The sequence below is a fragment of the Heterocephalus glaber genome, unplaced genomic scaffold, assembly GCF_053883595.1.
Source record: "Heterocephalus glaber isolate CG9 unplaced genomic scaffold, H.glaber_assembly_v1.0 deba00001481, whole genome shotgun sequence".
Classification (NCBI taxonomy): domain Eukaryota; kingdom Metazoa; phylum Chordata; class Mammalia; order Rodentia; family Bathyergidae; genus Heterocephalus; species Heterocephalus glaber.
In genome coordinates, this window is record NW_028258317.1 from 36,936,265 (window position 1) to 36,956,468 (window position 20,204).

Here is a 20,204-nt window from a genome sequence, read left to right on the forward strand (position 1 = left end):
TTATTCTGTCTTTTATGCTTTTTGACTTCTCTCTGCACATTTATTCCATTCTTTTCTCTCCTGGCCAACTTACTCTGTGTCATCATTGATCCTGGCTCTTCAAAACTGTATTGTGTAGTTCCCACATGGCCTATGTCTTTACTACATGGGATACTTCTGTCTTCAACCTCCTGGAGAAAAGAAATTATTTTCAACTTTCCCAATTCCAGAATTCTCAGGAGAGAATGCTTATGGTCTATGTCATTTTAAAAGACATGGAAACAAGGGTACAGGACAGGGTTGCCTGGCTTGCTACCCAGGTACTGGATGTGTTAGAGAGGGATGCCACAGAGAAGAACATGGAAAACAAATTTAACTAGGACAGTACTCAGGACGTGCCATACCCCTTGCAAACAAAATGAGCAGCTGTTTCCCTAGCTGCTCCTCTGTATAAACAAGGACTTCTTTTGTCATTATTTATAATATAGTGAATAACAGAAGCATTTGTACAGAGATTATTAAATCTTACTGTTTCCAGAATCCTTTTCCAGAACTCATGTAATACCTTTATGTTTTCACCAAATATTTATTGCTGAAAATCCAGGTTTTATTTTGTTTTAAGAAGGTGCAGTAGGTATGGAAGCCACCAGATGTCACTATTGCAAGTAGCATTCCACACTGCCCAGTTTTCATCAGCGCAAGTATTTTACTAACCCTTTACAGACTCCAAGAAGTCATCAAGACTGCCTCTCTAGATGTGAAGCCGCAGGGAAAAGGCGAGCTGTGTCTTTAACAGTCTTCAGGGAGGAGAACAGGTTTACAAAAGTACTCACAATCACCCAAACAGGCTTGCTTCCTAGGTCTCTTAAAAAAATAAACGTTTTCCTATACATCAATAATGGACTAGCAGGGCCAGGGATTTAGCTTTGTGGTTCTGCTGCCTCCTGCACAGGTGCAAGGACCTGAGTTTGATGCCCCGTACCAAAAACACAAACAAAAACAAAAACTCCCCAGCAATAATGGACTAGCAGAGAAAGAGATCAGGAAAACAATTTCATTCACAATACCTTAAAAAAAAAATACCCAGGGGCAGGAGTCATGGCACACACCTTGTAACCCCAGCACTTAGAAGGAAGGCTGAGGCCGGAGCATTGCCATGACTTCCAGGCCACTTTGAGCTATGCAGCAAGACCCTGTCGAAAGAAGAAAGGAAGGAAGGAAGGAAAGAAAGGAAGGAAGGAAGGAAAGAAAGAAAGAAAGAAAGAAAGAAAGAAAAAAAGAAAAGAAAAGAAGGAGAGAAAGAAAAAACTCAAACCCTAGGGATTGATCTAACCAGGGAGGTGAATGACCTCTACAATGAAAATTTCAGAACACAGAAGAAAAAATCTGTGTTAGTGACTATAAGCCAGATAATGTCCTGCTCACCACTCAAGATTTGTGTGCTTTTGATTTTGTCAAGATCAAATCATTTTAGTATAGTATTACACGGTGAAAATAGAGCCCCGAGTAACAAGAAACGTGATGAATACACCACAGCAACGGCAAAGACGTGCTGTGTATTTTAGATGACTTCCCTTGAAAAGGAGGCTAAGAGACCAGGGGCCTGGGGAAGAGACTGTTCAGGTCAGCTGCCCCCGAGCATCCACCAACTCCTTGCTGGTGTACAGTTAGCTTAGCTCTGAGATTGGTGAGTGTAGGAGGTGGAGTGTCAACGTTTTGTGGTTTCACATTCTTTCTCACCATGTATTCTGATGTTACCTTTTCAGTTTTTTCTTTTTATTCATCTTGTATCTTTCTGCTTTCTTTTTCCCCTTACCTTGGTTTCTCTTTTATCTTTGCCTGTAAGTCCTGGGACCTCTGAAGGTGTTTCGTGTCCCCATCATGGCAATTGGTGCTCAATTCTGGAACCCAGTTTCTTGATTTTTCTCATAGTATTGTAGATCATCAACGGAAGATGAAGCTTAGTTACTAAAAACAGATGAGCAGTACAAGTTATCATTTTAGATGGTTTAGTTTAATATTAATTGTGTGCCCAATACTATCATGGGGATGCAAAGATAAATAAGACATAGCTTTTGTCAAAAGGAAATCTAGAGGCAAATCTTGTAGTCTTATACTACTTGACCTTTATACTTTCAGTTGTGATATTTAGTCAAAGAAATGTTACTTGTGATGTGCTCAGCATGGTCTGGAACTAGATAAGCCTTAAATAAATAAAGGAAGGCATTATTAGCTGTGTAGTTAATTGCTTTGAGTGGAAGAGAACACTGTAGATAATTTAGCCCCTTCAAACTTCTTTTCCTTGTGAAATTTTAAGAAAACTAAACACAAACCTTAAGTAGATGATTCCGCTTTGTGGTGAAGATTGATTTTAGAATGTGCAATATTGTACCTCCAGGTATAGGAGGCCCCCCAGGCAGTTTACCTGCTTTTTCATTCCACAGGCATCGAGACTAAATGATGATTTGCTTTTATTGTTGGAGCTGTGGACAGTGCAGTGACCTGAACAGACCACAGACTCCCCTCTGTCTCTCATTTGGACATGCCACCTTGCCAAGGTCTCTGTGCTGTTTTTCTTAGGTTTTGCTGAGTTCAGTATCCAGTTTATTCTGAGCGTACTCGCATTTTACACACAGTGGATATGTAGCTCCTCTCCTCTGGACTTACACGAGACATTCAAAATAATTTCACCTCGCTGCTTCTCTTGTGGTTGTGCTGTGTCTTCTGTACGGTAGATTGTGGATGTGGGACCCTCACAGAGTGTCTTCAGGTACCTGCCCTGGACCAAAAGCTTTCACTTGGTCTGCTCTGATGACAGAGCCTGCACTTGGCAGCCGTGGCTTGGGATTTATGGTCTTTCCGGGAGACAGCTGTCCATATTAGCCTTGTTGGAATCCAACAAAGGCAACCACTATTTCCTTATTACTGTTAGGCCCAATGTCACAGAGGGCTTGACTACTGAAATGCTTATTGAATTGATTTATTCATATTGCTCCTTGAAAGGCTGTGAATAACTCCCTCGAAACGCCCTCCTCCCATCTCTCCTTTGAGAAGAAATTTTGGAGGACATTGGCAACTTCTCTGCAGACAGATCTACAATTCTAAAAGACACATTCCAACTTAGGACAAAAGCTAATTTTCAATATCAGCGAAAGTTTAGCTCACAGACAGGGTGAATAAATTCCTAACAGAATTTAAGAAAAATCCTTTTGGAGGTTTCCCATTGATTTATGGGCCTTATAAATGTAATTCCTGGAAGATAGTATATAGGATTATGGGATTCATTTTGTGTGTTTGCCATAAGGATGAAATAGAGTTTTGAAATTACTGAGGCCAGAGGCAAAGGGAAATTAAATAGGCTCGGTGGATGAAAAGAAATGTTGAGAAAGTACTCTACAAGGCATATCAGGTAATAAAGCACCAGGGCCAGATGGATACACAGCTGTATTGTACAGAACATTCAGTTATAAATTACTTCTAATTTTAGAAAGGTTTATAAACTTGCTTCAGGAACCATAGAAACTTCTCCTTGTTCCAATTTCACTGGCAAGGAAAAAGAAATGTATAGGCTATAAACTCATTTTATTTTTTTAAATTCTAAAAAAAACACCTAAACCAAAAAACCATGGCTATTAGATTTATAAAGCTATTAAGTGGTATATCTATCTTGATCAAGTGGATTTATTTTATGGAAGTTTTCTGGAAATTAATATTTGCTACCTAGGTAATATTACAAATATAGTACTAGATCATTGAAAAATAAAGCCTTTACTTAGAGAAATGAGGAGCTTAAAAGAAAGCACTGACCTCAAAGACATAGTCACAGAAGGCTTTTGTAGAAATTTCAAGACAAGCCTGTGTTCAGGCAGAATGTATATCACTTTTTCATTTCCATGAACATCCCTGGAATAATCATGGATACATCAGGCTGTTTGGCATCTTGCATAATTTTTTAATGTGTGGTTTGACATGGAAAAAACATTTATGTCTAATACTGGGTTTAATAAATTATGATAGATTCATATAATAGATATTATGCAATCATTACAAATAATAGAGAAAATTAATACCAAAAGATGGCCTTCATACGTTAGTCACAAAAGTGGGTTCCAAAGCAGTCTTTTTGGGACGATTCACTTTTGTGGAGTAAAGTATCAGCAGTGTCCTCCAGGGGTTTTGTGAGAATCGTGAAACATGGAGCCCCAAGACTATCTGAGAATGCACGTGGCCCAGCTGCCCCGTAAGGCATCGTGCAGGAAGCAGCACAAGTGCAGGGCGGTGCAGCTCATTCCTCTGCAGCAGGGGTGTTCACATATGAGGCAGGACTAGAGCTCCCCTGGCCTGGAGGCCTCTACCTTACGGTGGCTTATCATTTCTTGTGACAATTTAATAAGATTCCAGGGTCACATTCCAGTTACCAGAGTCACCGCGCTCAAGGAACCCACAGTATGTTGTCTGCTCATGGACTTGGAGTTTGTCCGTAGTCTTTTCCAAGCTAGGAAATCATCTTCATCATGAAGGACTGCTGCTTCAGATCACAGTTGACATTCTCCCCGTTGAGCAATCAAGAATTGGGGTGGTCAGTTTAAACCACAAGTCAAACTGGGAGTGACAACCACCCTTAGATATACAATGAGGTGAGCTCGAGACCAAAAGACAGGTGGCTGGGCTCCAGCGCTGTATTTTTTCCATGGAGCTGAATTCCTCAGCACTGTTGTCGGAGCTCCAGCATTAAATAAAGGGCCAGTATTCACGGGAAAGGGCTTTGACGCTTTTCCCACAGTGTTTGTTCTATTGATATTCTCCATTCACTCCTTTTGGATTGCTTCATTATTCTTGTGGGTGCAAGTTACTTTCTTGTCATTTTCTCAACTTGTTCAGCAATCTGGCTGAAAGTCTATTTCCTCCCCAGAGGCTTCGGCCTTGGCTGACGGTGGTTCTAGCAATGGGGCTATGACTCTGTCCCTCTCTCTGCCAGGCTGTCCAGCTCTGCTGGTGGCACACCCAGAGGCTGCATTCTCCTGACTCCTAGCTGACTGACTGCCCAACTGTTTTGATATCGCAGTGAAACATGAATTGCTCTGTAGTCTAACATAATTTGGGCCCTTGTGCAAGAATAGTCTTTGAGGCCTGTCTTTGAGGTTTGTTTTGACCCCAAGACAGCTGTTCTCAGCCATCCTTTCCCCTGCTTCTCTATGTTAATCTCCTACTTAGTGTCTACGATTTAACTTATTGCTGTCATAAAGCTACCAGCCTCCTCTTCATTGTTTACTGATAAAATATCAATGGTTTTCAACAGTGCCCTTGGACGTGGCCTTCCCTTCGTTCTTTTTCAAATAGAGTCATTCGATTGAAAAGAGGTTCTGAGATTTCTGTTCTTAGGTTTTGCCTCAACTCCTGGGAAAATCCTCTATGCAGCTGATCCAGAGCTTCGCATAGGCCTACTTCTCTCAGGGGACCCTTCCGCTCCTTGGTGGATACTGAGTGGGGAGGAGCCTGTGGCCTCCTCAGCTTGCCTTTCCTCATGTGGCCTCTCTGCCCACAAGTAAACTGGAAGGGGAGTGTTGCTGGGGTAGGATAGAAGAAATAATGATAGGTAGAAATGAGAAAAGGAAATAATTTTTAAATTGTACTTTTAAGAAAAACTGCAGCTTTAAGACACACTCAAAGTTACAAGGCCTTCTTCCTCTCCAGGAAACTCAAAAAATTCCAAAAGGTCTTAAAGATAAAATAAGCCTGTAAATGAGGCCCTGCCCCATGCTTTTCACCTGTAAATTGCTCTTCCTCCTACAGATCTCCTCCTCAAGGATGCAGCACCATTAAGTGGGGAGCCTGTGTCAGCTTCCAGCACACGTAAGTGGTTTGCATTCTAACACAGCCTGGCTACTGGGGGGCCCAGCAGACAGGAGGTACACACCCTGCACCCCAAGACCACACAAATACATCCAGCTCCAGACCATAATGCATCTCATGCTTCAAATGCCCAGACTCCCTTCTGAGTATGCGCATTTTTTCCTGCTAACATGCACCAATGCCACACAAGGAATGTAAACATTATGTACTGTAAACATGTACTAATAAAAATTTAAAAATTTTCTGTGTTTCCTACTGACGTGTCATGAAAATTATTTCTCTGTGTGGAGACTTAGTCTGCAGGTGAAGAGTTGAGGTCCCGTTTCCTCTTTGGGGAACTTCCTTGGGCCCTAGCTGGTGACAGCCATATAAGTGCAGTTGAAGGAGGGGAGCGGGACAGCACGAGGCCTTCCCGGCAGTCTTCCCTGGGCTGGAGCTTCTGCAGGGCACAGCCAGGGAGGAGAAGCATCCAAGGCCTGGCCCTCCCGGTTTCCTGCTGGGGGAAATGGGGCCACATTCTTGGCTGCACCAGCCTAGATTTGTGCTTCCATCGTGCTGAGCAGGGAGTAGGTGGTGTTATCAATTCTTAACATTCCTATGGAGATTCAGTAGATTTTTAAAAATAATTATTTCCCATTTGCAGTATGTACTCAGAGGCTGGGCACTCTACCACTGAACTACATCCCTAGACTGACTTAAATATTCTTATTTTGCTTATTTGTATTTCTTGAAACAAAATTTTGTTGGAAATGGGAAAAATGTTTAATAAAAGAAGCAAATTAAAACAAATCATTCTTCACTTGTTGGCTGGGAAGAAAGGGATAGCACCAAGCTTGCAATCCATTTTGTCCCTTATATTGAGAGACTCCCTGGAAAGAAAGACGACTTGGTCAAGTCTCATTATAAACAGGTAAATGAAAGATCTCTTCTTGAACACCCATAGTGTTCACTGGTGGGATGGCTGTCAGTCTGCAGTTTGTAACATAACAGGATGTGCCTGGTCCACCTGGCACTGATCACATTAAACAAACCAGGAAGCTACAGCTTTACGGGGCGTGGCTCTCTGGGAAAAGTCACATGGGCCATGTAACTGTATGGGCATGTTTTATGACAGAAATAGCCTTTCGTGAAAGGGATTACTGCTTATATTAAATGTGGCTAATGAGCAAGAGGATCTGGGAAACTGTGTTGGAGATCTTGGGCTATTTGGTGAGCCCCAGTCTCAAAAAACAAAAAGGTCCAACCTGACATTTGCCTGAATTGTCCAATTAGTCAAACAGAGTCATTGACATCTCTGCCAATTTCACCCCCTACCCCAGTTGGTCCTGTGAAGAAAACAAGAGACACACAGGAGAAAATACCTCTTGTTAAGGGCAGCAGTTTAATGGGATTTAGGAAAGGAAGAGATTAAGAAGCTCTAGCCCCTCGGTGTTTTCCCCATCATTATTTCCACGACTGTTTCTTGGGCTATGATGAGGAGTGGTCTATTCCAGTGGATAGTTAGTCATCTGCGGCTCTCAGCTGCTTTCCATGCATTACTCTGTGTGAAAAAAATTGACAGCCCCCAATATACTAACATGTTGCCTTCAAAAATTGTTAAGTTAATTCAGTTTGGATTGGAACACATCTTCCCACATGAATAATGCTTTAGTTCAATTTTGAGCAAATCGGCTAAGTGAGTTTTAAGACAAGGTCTCACTATGTAGTTCAAGCTGGGTTTGAACTCACTATGTAGCCCAGGCTGGCCTCAAACTCGTAGCCTTCCTCCTTCCTGATTTAGCCTCCCAAGTGCTGGGATTACAGGCGTGCACCACCACACCCAGCTTCATTGGTTCTTAATTGAAGGTCATTTGCCCACGCAAGCCTTGATAAGCCTTCAATGATTTCTTTTTGTCTTTGGGGAAAAGTCCTTACCTATCAACCCAAGCCCTAGGAATCATCTCATTTCCCACAAATTCCCAGTGCTAACAATCCTCAGCCAGTCATCTGCTCCTTGAACCCTGGCCTCCGATGGCTTTTCTTACCTCTGTGTCTGGGCCGCATGGCTTCCGCTTCACAGACTCTATTTGCCCTTGGTTAAGCCCTAAAACCCCCCTAAGGCCCAGGCAGAGGTCCCCTCCCTGGCTTCTGACTTCTGCCGCTGTGTGACTGTCCCACGGCTGCCCTCCTTATCCCCGGCTCCTCCCCGCCAACCCCCGAAAGCCAGCTGTAGTACTGCATCTTCTCCAGTAGGTGGCAACCTTCACAAACAGAATTTGGGCGATTTTGTTGTTTGTGTACCCACAGCAGTTACCTCAGCCGATTTTGTTCGCTAATTAGAAACATTTGCTTCCTTGGAGTCACAAAAATGTTCCCACTATTATTCTGTTTTGTGAGAGGAAACAATCTGGGTTGTTATTTAAGTGATTCCATTTTCCAGCCCTCACGTGCTTGGAAGATCAGAAGATAGCAAAACAATGCTCCCTCTTCATTATTTTTCCCCAAAGAATAAGGGGGGAATAATGCTTCTTTTATCACTTTTGGCATGTAATTTTTAATTTTTCACGAGATGATGATAATGTTAAAGTTTTATACAGGGATCTTTATCATTAAAAATAATAGAATAGAGAGGATGTTTTTAAAAACATAAGGCTAGACTGCTAATTGAAAACAAAGAGACTAAAAAGCTGGGAATATTGCTCAGAATTCTGTCTCTAGTTAACAAGAATATTTGACAATCTACAGCTTTATGAAATGGGGAAGTTGCTACATAATATTTGGTACATAAACATTTTCTGGGATAATGACAAGGACGTTGTACCCAAGACTGTTCTTTCTGAGTTTCTACTTTGACTACTTGTGGCATTAAATGACATCTTAGAAAATACGTACCTCATTTTCTTATTGTGTCTCTCCAGAGCTTTGGGTCACCAGTTTAAATTTTACTTCCTGTAGTGTTTCTTGGATCACCAACTTCTAACGTCATTTTTCCCTCCAACTGCCTTTCATTATGTGCACAAATCAAGTGTAGTATAAAGACATGCGACTAAATTTTAGCAAGCAAAAGGAAATGCCTACTTCTAAATATACATTGTGTTCTTCAAAAGAACCATTGTGGGAAACCATGTATTCATTTTAATGATGATTTCATGACTGAAAAACTTTTAAAAATTCCTCTTCTAGTCTTATTTCAGAGCCTGTTTTAGTGGGATAACATTAGTTCCAGGCCATTCTGTGGAGCTCGAGTTCTGTTTTTTGTTTTTTGGTATGGGGATCAAACCCAGGACCTTGCACTTTCAAGGCAGGCGCGGTGCCACTGAGCTAAATCTTTGGCCCTCTGTGTGTGCTTTTTGCATCTGGTGCTGCTCAGGTGCTGTTATTTGCCATGTGAACTTTGTATCATCGTAGGCATAACAGATACACTAATATCTCCTCCTCCAGTCTCTCCTCAGATAGGTTTAAACATTTTTGCATTTGATTCTTTAGGACAAACAACTTAATCCTTACGGTGTTGGTATCTGCCATTAGATGAATGATTCCCTGGTCTCCACACTGCTAGTGTGTGGGTAGGTAAAACGACTTCAATTTCTGTTAACTTAGCCACCTCCAAGGCCAACTTTAGAGTTAAAAATATATTTTTATCTAGTGAAGAAGAAACTGGTTGTTCAATTAAAAGATGTACAACCAGAAGAGTTTTAGGGCAGTGAAAGTATTTTGTATGGTGCTGTAGTGTTGGACGCATGCCATTCACTATGCCTTCATCCAAACCCATGGAGTGTCCAGCAGTGAGAGTGAGTCCTGGTGCAAATACGTCAGTGTAGGTTTATTAGTTGGTTCTGCACCAACAGTGCAAATTCACTACTCTGGGCAGAATGTCCATTCTGGGAGAGACTGCACATGCAGGGGAGGGAGTGTACAGAAATCTCTACCTTCTGCTCAGTTTTGCTGTGAGCCATTAAAACTGCCCCTAAAAACACTCTTTAAAAAAGCTTAGCATCGGGCTGGGGATTTAGCTCAGTGGTGCTGCTGCCTGTCTTGCAAGTGCAAGGTCCTGAGTTCAATCCCTGGTACAAAAAAAAAAAAAAAAAAAAAAAAAAAAGCTTAGCATTAACCAATATAAGGGAGGGAAAAGAGTGGGTGCAGTGGCTCATGCCTGTAATCCTGGCTACTTGGGAGGCTGAGGCAGTAGGAGTGCAAGTTCCAGGCCAGCCTAGGCAATTTATCAACCTAGCAAAACGCTGCCTCAAAATTTAAAAAGGAAAAAGCCTGGGAGTGTAGGTCATCTCTGACAGCCCCAGGGCACTTGATCTCAGGACCTCCTGAGCTGATGAGCATGTATGTTGGAATGACTAAAGCTGTGTATTTATGAGAGAACCATGAACAGATTTTTACATAAAAGTTCATGTGCAAAGCCTAAAAATGATAAAAGAGTGTATTGCTTTATTAATTTCCAATTCCTTCCTCCCAAAGAGATTAATGAGCACCTGGAGCCAGGTGTGAGGAAGCGACATCTGTCACCTGTCCTTTCTGTCCACATTCTGCTCCAGGTGGTGAGGTGGGATTCTGTGTCGTTGTCCCTGCTCTCTGTGGAACTCCCCTCCTCCTATCTGCTCTGGCTCTCTGTTTAGTTGTACTCATTTGTACCTTTGTGTTATTCACACACCAAAGCGACACACAATTGGGGAGGAGAACCCAGCAAAGAAAACAGCAGCCCCTGTTCTTGATCTACCCAAGGTGATCGCGTTCTATTTAGAAGCACCTAACTGGGCTTTTTGCTATTTAGTTTGCAATTTATTGTAATATCTTGATCGATGTGTATGTTCTGGCACTTTGTATTTCTTCAGTGATGGACATTGCTCTGTCACTGGATGGAACTTCAGGTCCTTCTCTTTCTCCTCTGGTCCCATGCTGGCTCAGCCCCTGCCTGGTCTCACAGTGTTGTTATAGCCACAGCACTGGTCTAATCAGTGCCCAGCATCCATATCCCAAAGAGCATTCAAGTTGTCTAATGGCAGATGCAAGTTATGTGATGATTGCATCTTCTCTTTGTGTAACCTTTCAGTCTTGATGTTAATAATTGCTTTATTTTTTCATTTGCTTTATTTGTTGTGTGCACTGATGATTTTGTTTCTAAATGCTCAAGCAGACTTGTCAAACATCTGTTAATAGTTTTTAAACCAAGTTCACAAAACAAACCCATAGCTTCCATTCCCTTGATTCCCTCTCTCCCTCTTTCTATACCTTTGCGCCTCTCCCCTCTGGGATTATTTTTTCAGTAGATCTTCAGCTTGAGAGTCTTCATGAGGCTTCTTGGGTCCTGAATCCATGTCTCCTGAATTTCCTTTCCCTTTTTTCCTATGATTTTGTTTTGAAGCACAGCCTGTACTTGAGAGCATGCTTTCTGAGTTTTTGTGCAATCTGAAATGTCTTCATTCTGCGTCACACCTGGGTTAATTCACTGTATGGCTTGCTGTAGAGTGCTTCGTTAAGACTCTCCACTCAACAGCCTTCAGTAATAACAGCTCTGCTATTCAGAAGTCGGATGCCTACAGCATGGGGACTGTGGTTAGGAATACGCCGTGTATTTGAAATCTGCTAAGAGAGCAGATGTTAAGTATTCTTACCACAAGCACATATGCACAAAATGGAGCTATGTGAGGTGAGAGATATGTTGATTTGCTCCATGATGGTAATCATTTTCCAAGGTACACTCATCAAAATATCACCTTAAATATACACTTTCTTTGGTAATACTGAATATTGAACCCAGAGCCTTCACATTAGACTACATCCCCAGTCCGTTTTTTATTTTTTGAGATAGGGTCTCTAAATTGTCTGCTAAATTGCCCAGGCTGGGCTCAAACTTTCAAACCTCCTGCCTCAGCCTCCCAGAATGCTGAGAGGTAATACAGTATATACATTTTTTGGTCAGCTATGCTTTAATAAACTTGGTTAAAAAATAAATCAGATTCATTCTAACTCATTTTCATTGTAAGTGACAATATTATTAAATCTGTATAACCTGTTAGGATTTTCTGTTTATCTATGGCATTCTAAAATTCCCTGCTGATGTGCCTCAATGTGGGCCTTTTATAACTCATCATAAGTGCTCCTGTGAGTTCTTTCAGCAGTTCTAAGACCCACAGATTTTTGAAGATCCCCAGTTTTAAAAAATTCTTTAATTTTTTTTACTTCTTTTCTGTTTCTTTGTTCTCTGTACGTGGACCTTTTGTTAATTGGATCATGGGCCTCTGTCTTAATTTTGGATTAGCATTAAAAGTTAATCTTAACAGGGGCTGGGGATTTAGCTCAGTGGTTTTGCCGCCTGCTGTGCAAGCACAAGGACCCAAGTTCAATCCCCGGTACCAAAAAAAAGTGAATCTTAACTTTAAAAAATCTTGTATATTGCTATCCTCAGTTTTTTCATTTTACTCTTTCTTTATTTGAATTTTTAAAAATTTTAGACAATATATTTTCAGTTTCAAAGAGCTATTTATACTTATTCTTTTTTTTTTTTTTTTGGTACCGGGGATCGAACTCGGGACCTTGCACTTGCGAGGCAGGTGGCAGAACCACTGAACTAAATCCCCAACCCTGTATTGATTCTTTTTTTTTTTTTTTGCAGTACCGGAGATCAAACTCAGGATCTTGTGCTTGTGAGGCAGGTGGTGACACCACTGAGCTAAATCTCTGGCCCCCTATATTGATTCTTAATACTACTTATCTCATTCTTGTTTTATGGATTCAAAATCTATGCTTAACCTTTGGGGTATTAAAATTGTTATATATTGACTTTATGTTCTATTTTTCTGAATATATTTTATTATGTGTTCAGCAAAAACATTTTTAAAATGTTTTTGACCTGTTGAGAACTATAGTTGTGCAAAAGACCAATTCCCTTTTGTGCACTATTTATCCAGGATTGTTTTTTCCTGAGCCACTGTCAGAGAACAAGAATGGTGTGTGTGTGGGGGGGGTGAGAGGTTAGAGGTCACAGTAGGACACTGCCTTAATTCCCTATTGCTGCCCTAACACATTAGAACAAATTTAATGGCTTAACACAACCCAGCTTTATTCTCTTGATAGTTCTGAAGGTTAGAAGCCTGAAATCAGTTTTACAGGGCCAAAACCAAGGCACAGAGGGCCAGACTTCTTCTAAAAGCTTTATGGGGCAATTGTCTCCTTACCTTTTCTAGCTTTTAGAACTGCATTGCTTGCTTGCTTTGGCTTGTGGCTCTTTCCTCCACCTTCAAAGCCTGCCTCTTATTTATTGTTGCCGGCCAACGTTTTTTGCCTTCTCCTGTAGTCACACTTCCTTCTATCTACCAAGGATGCTGGAGGTGATATTTGGGGTCAATTTGGGTGATCCAAGTTAACTTCCTCATTTCAAGATCATTAATCAGATCCAAGCCTTCTTTGTCAGTAAGGTAGCATTTGGCTGGATACCTCTGTAGGCCATTAGTTGGCTTCCACAGACGTTTTGAGTTTGGGATAACTCTTAATCCTCCAAGTGGAATGACAAATAACAGCTGAAATGTGAGTGTAGAGTCCAGGAAGAGGTCTGGGATAAAGATACAGCTTTGGGAGTTACTGGTTTATATACAATATTTAAAGTCAGAGAATGAATGGGTAACCTAGGAAATGAATGTAGAGAAAAAACTGAGGATTCTAAACATGAAGATATGATGAGTGGAGGTGGGAAAGATGAGAAGAAACCAGTAAGGCAGACCAAGAACTGACAGTGGGGTAGGAGGAGAACCAAGGTGTCATTAACCATGGCAAGAAGAAGGAAGGGAGAAGGTGTATAAAATTGATAAATACATTAGGAAATTGGCTGGGGCTGCAGCTCAGTGGTAGAGCACTTGCCTGGCAGATGCAAGGCACTAGGTCCAAACTCTGGCACCACAACAAGAAAAAAGATAAGTTAGGATATTGAAACCATTAGTAATTTAACAAGAATAGTGTGGCTTGCTGGGATCATATACCTGGCTCAGAGTGGGTAGAGTGGACTCCTAAGAATGAAAAGTAGAAATGGAGTTAAAAATGAGAGATAACTCTGTTTGAAAGTGTAGCTGCATGGGATCAGAGAAAAGGAACAATAGTTGTATTATAGACAGCCCAGTTAGGTAGAGTTATTATAGGCAGTCAGACAGGGCTGGGCCCTTGAGAGGGTCAGGACAAAGGTGAAACACCACAACTGCAGCTGGATACACAGCTGTGAGGGACCCAGCCTTAAGATAAGGGCAAATGACCAGGCCTGCATATTTCCTCAAAGGACAAACACTGGGCCTAATGAAGTCTAGACAGACATCAGTCACCTCAGTGGGTGACCAGAGACCTTTGGACCCACCACTTCCTAGAAGCCTTTGTTCTTTCCATGCACACTTGTTATGTGACTTGTTCCCCCACTGGATCACTATTACCTAAGTGACTGTACTTGCAACCTTATTGGTTAATCACAGCTGCAAACCACTTTGTTCCCATGTGGGTTTTGCTCTATTAGATTTCCCTGTAAAGTAGGGTCCCTGGGTACCCATTCAGGACCCCTCCTGCTGCTCAGGAGCTTTCCTCGCAATAAATATTTTCCTACTCTTAACCTCTGCTGTTCTTAAGAATTCACTTTTTGATATTTAGAGAACACAGGCTCAGCGTATCAGACATCTAACAGGTTGGGAGATATAACATTTCACATTTCATCTCCTGTATCAGTTGGACAAAGTGGTAGTATCAAGAAATTCCTAAGAAATCAACTATAGTAAGGTATAATTTCCATATAATAAAATATACCAAGTATAAGTGCAGTCCAGACGTAGAGCATTTCCATCACCACTCAAATCTCTTCATACCCCATTGCAGTCATCCACGGATACTTTACCAGGCACCCACTAATTATTTTTTTGTAATGATGGATTAGTTTTCCTATTTTAGAATTTCAAATCAGACACTATGTGGTCTTTTATGTCTGGCTCCTTTGTTCGGCATCATGTTTTTTGAGATTCATGCATGGTGCAGTTCCTATCTTATTCCTTTTTATCGCTGAATAAGTAGTACATTATATATATGTGGAGATCAAAATATATGGTGAATATTTACATTTAAATAGATTTATTACAGTAAAAGACACATTGTCATTAACCCCCCTCAAAATACTCTCTGTAGATTTGAATATAATTATTCCATCATTCTTGCCACTTGCTGAAGCAGTCCTGGAAGCCTCTTTTCCTGAGTGTCTTTACAAGGTATGATCAAAAATTCAGTGAATGCTGCTGTCAAGTGCCATCCAATGGAAAGGCAGGCTCATAAAAACATTATGGTGTGTCCTCATCCATCTTATTCACTGGATCTGGCATCATGCTAATTCTAGCTGCTACCTAAAGTCAAAATGACCATGAAAGGTAAATGTTTTAAATTGATTCAGGATATTGAGGCAGCCGTGACAGTGCAAGTAAAGACACACATTGCAAAACAAGGCTATTTACAAAATTTCAACTTAAAATATATTATCAGTTTCTTTTTTTATATGTCAAAGAACAAAGTTTCAGCAAATTGAATTTTGATGAATGAATTGGTTATTTATTTATTTATTTATTTTTGATACTGGGGATCGAACTCAGAACCTTGCACTTGCGAGGCAGGCACAGTGCCACTGAGCTGAATCCCCAGCCCTATGAATTGGTTTTTGTTAGTGATTCTTTTTTTTTGTATCAGGGATCGAACTTGGGACCTTGTACTTCTGAGGCAGGTGGCAGAACTACTGATCTAAATACCCGGCCCCTTTGTTAGTGATTCTTGAACCCAGTAGTATTCTACAAATAGACTAGAGGTATTTTGTTAGGTAGCTTGAGGGAGAATAACGAAGAAGGTTGATTAAATGTTCACAAAAACTGGATCGGTTAATATCAAGTTACTTCAGGTTACTTTCCTGCTATAGATAAAGCAGAGGGGGCTTCCTGTTTATGCTGGCTCAAGTCTACTTGGCCTCTGATTAAATGTGGCAAAGCACTTGTTCTGAAAAGCAGACCATTTGTTCAGTTTGATTATGTGGCACCTAACACGGATTATGCTGTTCTGGTTTTGTCTGGTCGGTAGGAGCTTTATGCAGAAGCTCGGTCTAAAACAATGGGCTCCTATAAATTTTATTTGACTTACTGTTGGTATTTCCCATGTTTTGTGTAAGAAAAATCATTGCCCATTTCAGGGTGGTACAAAGTATGTTTTATGTTTCTTCTGGAAGTTTTATAAGTTTTATGAGTTTTTATTAGCTCTTATGAGTTAATTTGGTGCAATGTGACTTTAATATTTTTCAATATGAATATCGTGTTGTTTTAGCACTATTTCACTTATAAGTTTATAATTTTCTCAGACAATTACCTTGTTATGTTTGCTAAGAATTGTCTGACCATGTGTTATGACTTGAGTGTCTCCCCCCAAACTCAATGTTGACATTTATTTTCAGCTGCGACTGTTGTGGAAAGGTAGGACATTTAAAAGGTGATTAGGTCATGGATGCTTCACCCTCACAAATGGATCAGTACCTTTTTTATCTTGGGAGTAGGTTAGTTCTTTAGAGAGCAGTTTGTTATACACACTGCGTTCTCTTCCTTTTGCTGTTTTGCCATGGGATGCCCTTCAAAATGTTTGATACAGCAAGAAGGTCCTCACCAGATATGGCCCTCCGATCAACCCTGAACTTCTCAGTCTCAGAACTGGGAGAAACGAATTACATTTCACCTCACCTTGTCCCTCCTCACTCTGCCTCTTTCTCCTCTCATTTCCTCTCCTCTCCTCCCTTCCTTTCTTCTCCTGTTCCTTCCCCTCTTCTACCTTCTCCTCTTCCTCTCTCTGTCTCTCTCCCTCCTTCCCTCTCTTTCTCTCCCCTTTCTGTACTGGGGGCTTGGATTCAGGGCCTTCATGCTATGCTATATCCTTAGCCCTTTTTATGTTTTGCTTTATTTTAAGAAAGAGTCTTGCTAAGTTACTAAATTTCCCAGGCTGGGCTTGAACCTATGATCCACCTGCCTTAGTCTCCCACAGTGCTAGCATTATAGGCTTGTGCCACCACATTTGGCTTCTTTTCTTTATAAATTACCCACTTTGGTATTCTATTTTAGTAGCAGACAATGGAAGAAGATACCATGTGTTCATGGGTCTGTTTCTGTTTCACTGGTCTATATGTCTATCTTTATACCAGTTTTGTTGCTGCTTAACACATCATAGGTCTTGAAATCAAGCTGAATAAGGCTACCAACTTGGTCAGATGTTTTGGGGGATCCCTGTTTATCTTCTCATTAAAATGATAGTTAAAAACAAATTGGAGGGGCTGGGGATTTAGCTTAGTGGTTCCGCTGCCTGCTTCGAAAGTACAAGGACCCGAGTTCAATCCCTAGTACCAAACAACAACAACAACAACAACGAATTGGAAACTGGAAGTATGTGGGGTTTGATTTGTGATTTGACATTTTTTTATTAAGAGATTCTCTAATATCAAAGTCTGGAGATGTTTTTCATGTGGTTCTAATTCTTTAGATAAGAATACATATTTCCTAGAGCAGGGGACTCCAACTGCCTGTTAGGAACTGGGCTGCATAACAGGAAGTGAGCATCAAGTGAACTATCAAAATTTATTGTGTTTATAGCCACTCCCCATCATTTGCATACTGCCTGAGCTCTGCCTACTGTCAGTAACATTAGATTCTCATAGGTGCACAAACCCTACTGTGAACTGCACACAGGCATAATCTAGGCTGTGCATGCTTTATGAGAATATAATAGCTGATGGTATGAGGTGGAGCTGAGGCTGTGATGCTAGCACTGGGAAGCAGCTGCAAATTCAGATCAACATTAACAGAGAGGTTTGACTGCACAATAAATGTAAAGTGCATGAATCATTCCCAAGTTATACCTCCTCCTGACTGGTTCATGGAAGAATTGTCTTCTATGAAACTGTTCCTTCATGCTAAAAAGTTTGGGGATAGCTGTCCTAGAGTGCATACATTTTCCAGCAGCAGGACAAATAAATGTAGCCCTAATATTTACTATTAAAGGTTTACTTTTGCTCCTTATTTTAGCTCCATGTTGTAGCTCATCCCTCTGTTGCCAGTTCCTTTTGAATCTCTTTGGTCCAGTTTTTTCCAGAGAGCACTTTTCCAGTCTCCTATGCAATAGGGAGAAAGCCAGTGGCCTTGCTGCAAGAAAATAAGAGAAAGGAAAATCCTATAGGATCCAGAATAGGATCCTATAGTGTTGGATCATTTTCTACTTTGTTTACAGTTTCCTTCCTGATCTCACGTTGCTTGCCTTTTCTGGATACTTCCATTCTTTTTTATGGTTCTACAGATGACTTGGATTTTTTTTATTATCATTTTTCCCTCTGTGCTTAGATGCTGGATTCTTCCCCTTTGCATATCTGTGCTATACTGTATGTATGTATAGGAAAGAACATAGCATGTGTAAGGTTTGGTAAAATGTATGGTTTTAGGAATCCACTGGGGGTCTTAGGACATATTCCCTAAGGAGGGGGGTGGGGTTCTGTACTTGCAGGTCAGCTTATAGATTGGTACAGTCCTTTGTAACTTGAATAAATGAGTTGTTCAATGTGGCAGTGGTGAGGTATTTAAATGGAAATGTATCAAATCGACTATGATGAAAAGATACTGCTATACTTTACTGTCACAATGCTACCCATCCAAATCTGTACTTGTATATTAATGAAGTTATGAAATCCCATTTAGTAATCTGAAATGGCAGTTCCTATGTCAGATTTTCAGACATTTCAGAGCAAGTGAAGATGTTGGCATTACATATTTATTAGGTGCTTAGTAGTGTGCTGGGTATAAATATACAGACTCACAATCCTTTCCTTCAACAAAATCAAGAATCTTATTTATGAGATGTAAATAAAAGCAATTTTGAGATAACAGGCAGAGGACTAAATTGTGGTATAAAGCTCTATGTTGTAGGATTTTGAAGAAGGGAAGGGTGTGATTTGATCAGCCTAAAAAGCTATGTAATTTAACTGTACTTGAATGGGTTGGAAATACCAGCTGAGGAGAAGGGTTTAGACAAAGCTTCAGTTTGGGAGTGGGTTGAATGAGAGGGAGAATAGTAAGATGATGAGACTCATTGTAGAGGAGTATTTCTTGAGTTATTTAGGTCAGCTAGGTAAGGTGCACATAGATTGGGTTCTAGGCTAAAGGAACTGGACTTATTTCATAATGTGTTGGTCAGCTTTGAATTACTATGACAAAATACTCCAGAAAATGAACTTAAAGAGAGCAAGGGTTTATTTTGGCTTACCATTTCAAAGTCCATGGGTGCTTGGCACTGTCACTTTGTCCCAGGCAAGGCTGAATGTGAAGGTAGAGAGTGTGCAGGGGAGCAAAGCTTCTCAAGTTACTCAGGGCCGGAAGCAGATAGGGGAGGAGGTGGGTACTCTCACTGTTGGAACAGAGCTCCTTCCCCAAACTCACTGAGCCTTGGACCTGTAAATGGGTGAATCCATTCAGGGGTCAAGATCCGGCCTCTCCCAAAGGCTCCGCCTCTGAACACTGCCGCCCTGGGGACCAAGCCTGCAGCACCCGAGAGCTTGGGAGGCTTTCAGGGCCCCACCACAGCCCTGACAGAGGAAAGTCTTCTGATCACAACTGTCGCCGAGACCGGAGAGTAACACAGCTGCTTACCATGGAGACATTTCTTTACCTTGCAGAGTTCCGTTTCATTCCACAGGGCTTGTGATTCTTTCTTAGCAGAAATAGGGGAACAGTTTTTACTTTTTCAATCAGAATTCCATGAAAGAAAAAAATCTCAGTACTTCAAACAATTTCTTTCGTATAATGTGGATCAAAATGAAACTTGCTGTGGATGCTAATATTTTTTCCTGCCTTTGTGTGCTGAGCTCCTAGTCCACTGTGAAATGAAATCCACTTCAAAAGTGTATTTTCTCCTCAAGAGAAATGGACCTGCGAATCTATCACACCAGCCAAGGCGCTGGTGCCTCACAGACCACCGTCAGTGATTTCCTAGAGTGAGGAAGCCTCTTGTGTTGCTCTCATAGCTGAAGGATTGAGCCTGATTCAGACAAATGTGATGAACGAGACAGTAGACGCTCAGGGATACCAGAATGCTTGGCTGAGGCCTTCCTGTGGCTCTTTCTCTTCTTCTTCCCAGATCTCCCGCATTTTCCAAAATTCCCAGCTCTCTGCTGTAAACCCCAGCCCTTGCCTAAATTAGAGATACTGCCCTCCCCTTCCCATCTGTCTTTTCCTTCCTTCTGTTTTAGTCTTAATAGAAGTTTTCCTGGGCTAGAAATAGATCTTGCTTTAGATATTGGATAAAGAAAAGCAACCCTCTGCTAGAACTCAACTATTTCCACTGACTGACTGACTTGAGTGCTA

At 41.1% G+C, this 20,204-nt stretch overlaps 2 protein-coding genes across 3 annotated transcripts in view; both read left to right on the forward strand.

Annotated features, from left to right (window-relative positions):
- Positions 1-6,087, forward strand: part of Ttc39b (tetratricopeptide repeat domain 39B) — a 176,156-nt gene extending 170,069 nt beyond the window's left edge. Inside the window, exon 21 of the mRNA XM_087183916.1 lies at positions 5,773-6,087. The gene's annotated coding sequence lies outside the window, so the exon portion shown is untranslated. The remainder of the gene's footprint in view (positions 1-5,772) is intronic.
- The window catches only part of Frem1 (FRAS1 related extracellular matrix 1), a 369,630-nt gene that overhangs the window by 35,598 nt on the left and 313,828 nt on the right, over positions 1-20,204 (forward strand). Inside the window, exon 2 of one of the 2 annotated variants that reach the window (XM_087183903.1) lies at positions 5,773-5,832. The exons of the other annotated variant lie outside the window; for it this stretch is intronic. The gene's annotated coding sequence lies outside the window, so the exon portion shown is untranslated. The remainder of the gene's footprint in view (positions 1-5,772; positions 5,833-20,204) is intronic. 2 annotated transcript variants of the gene reach the window in all.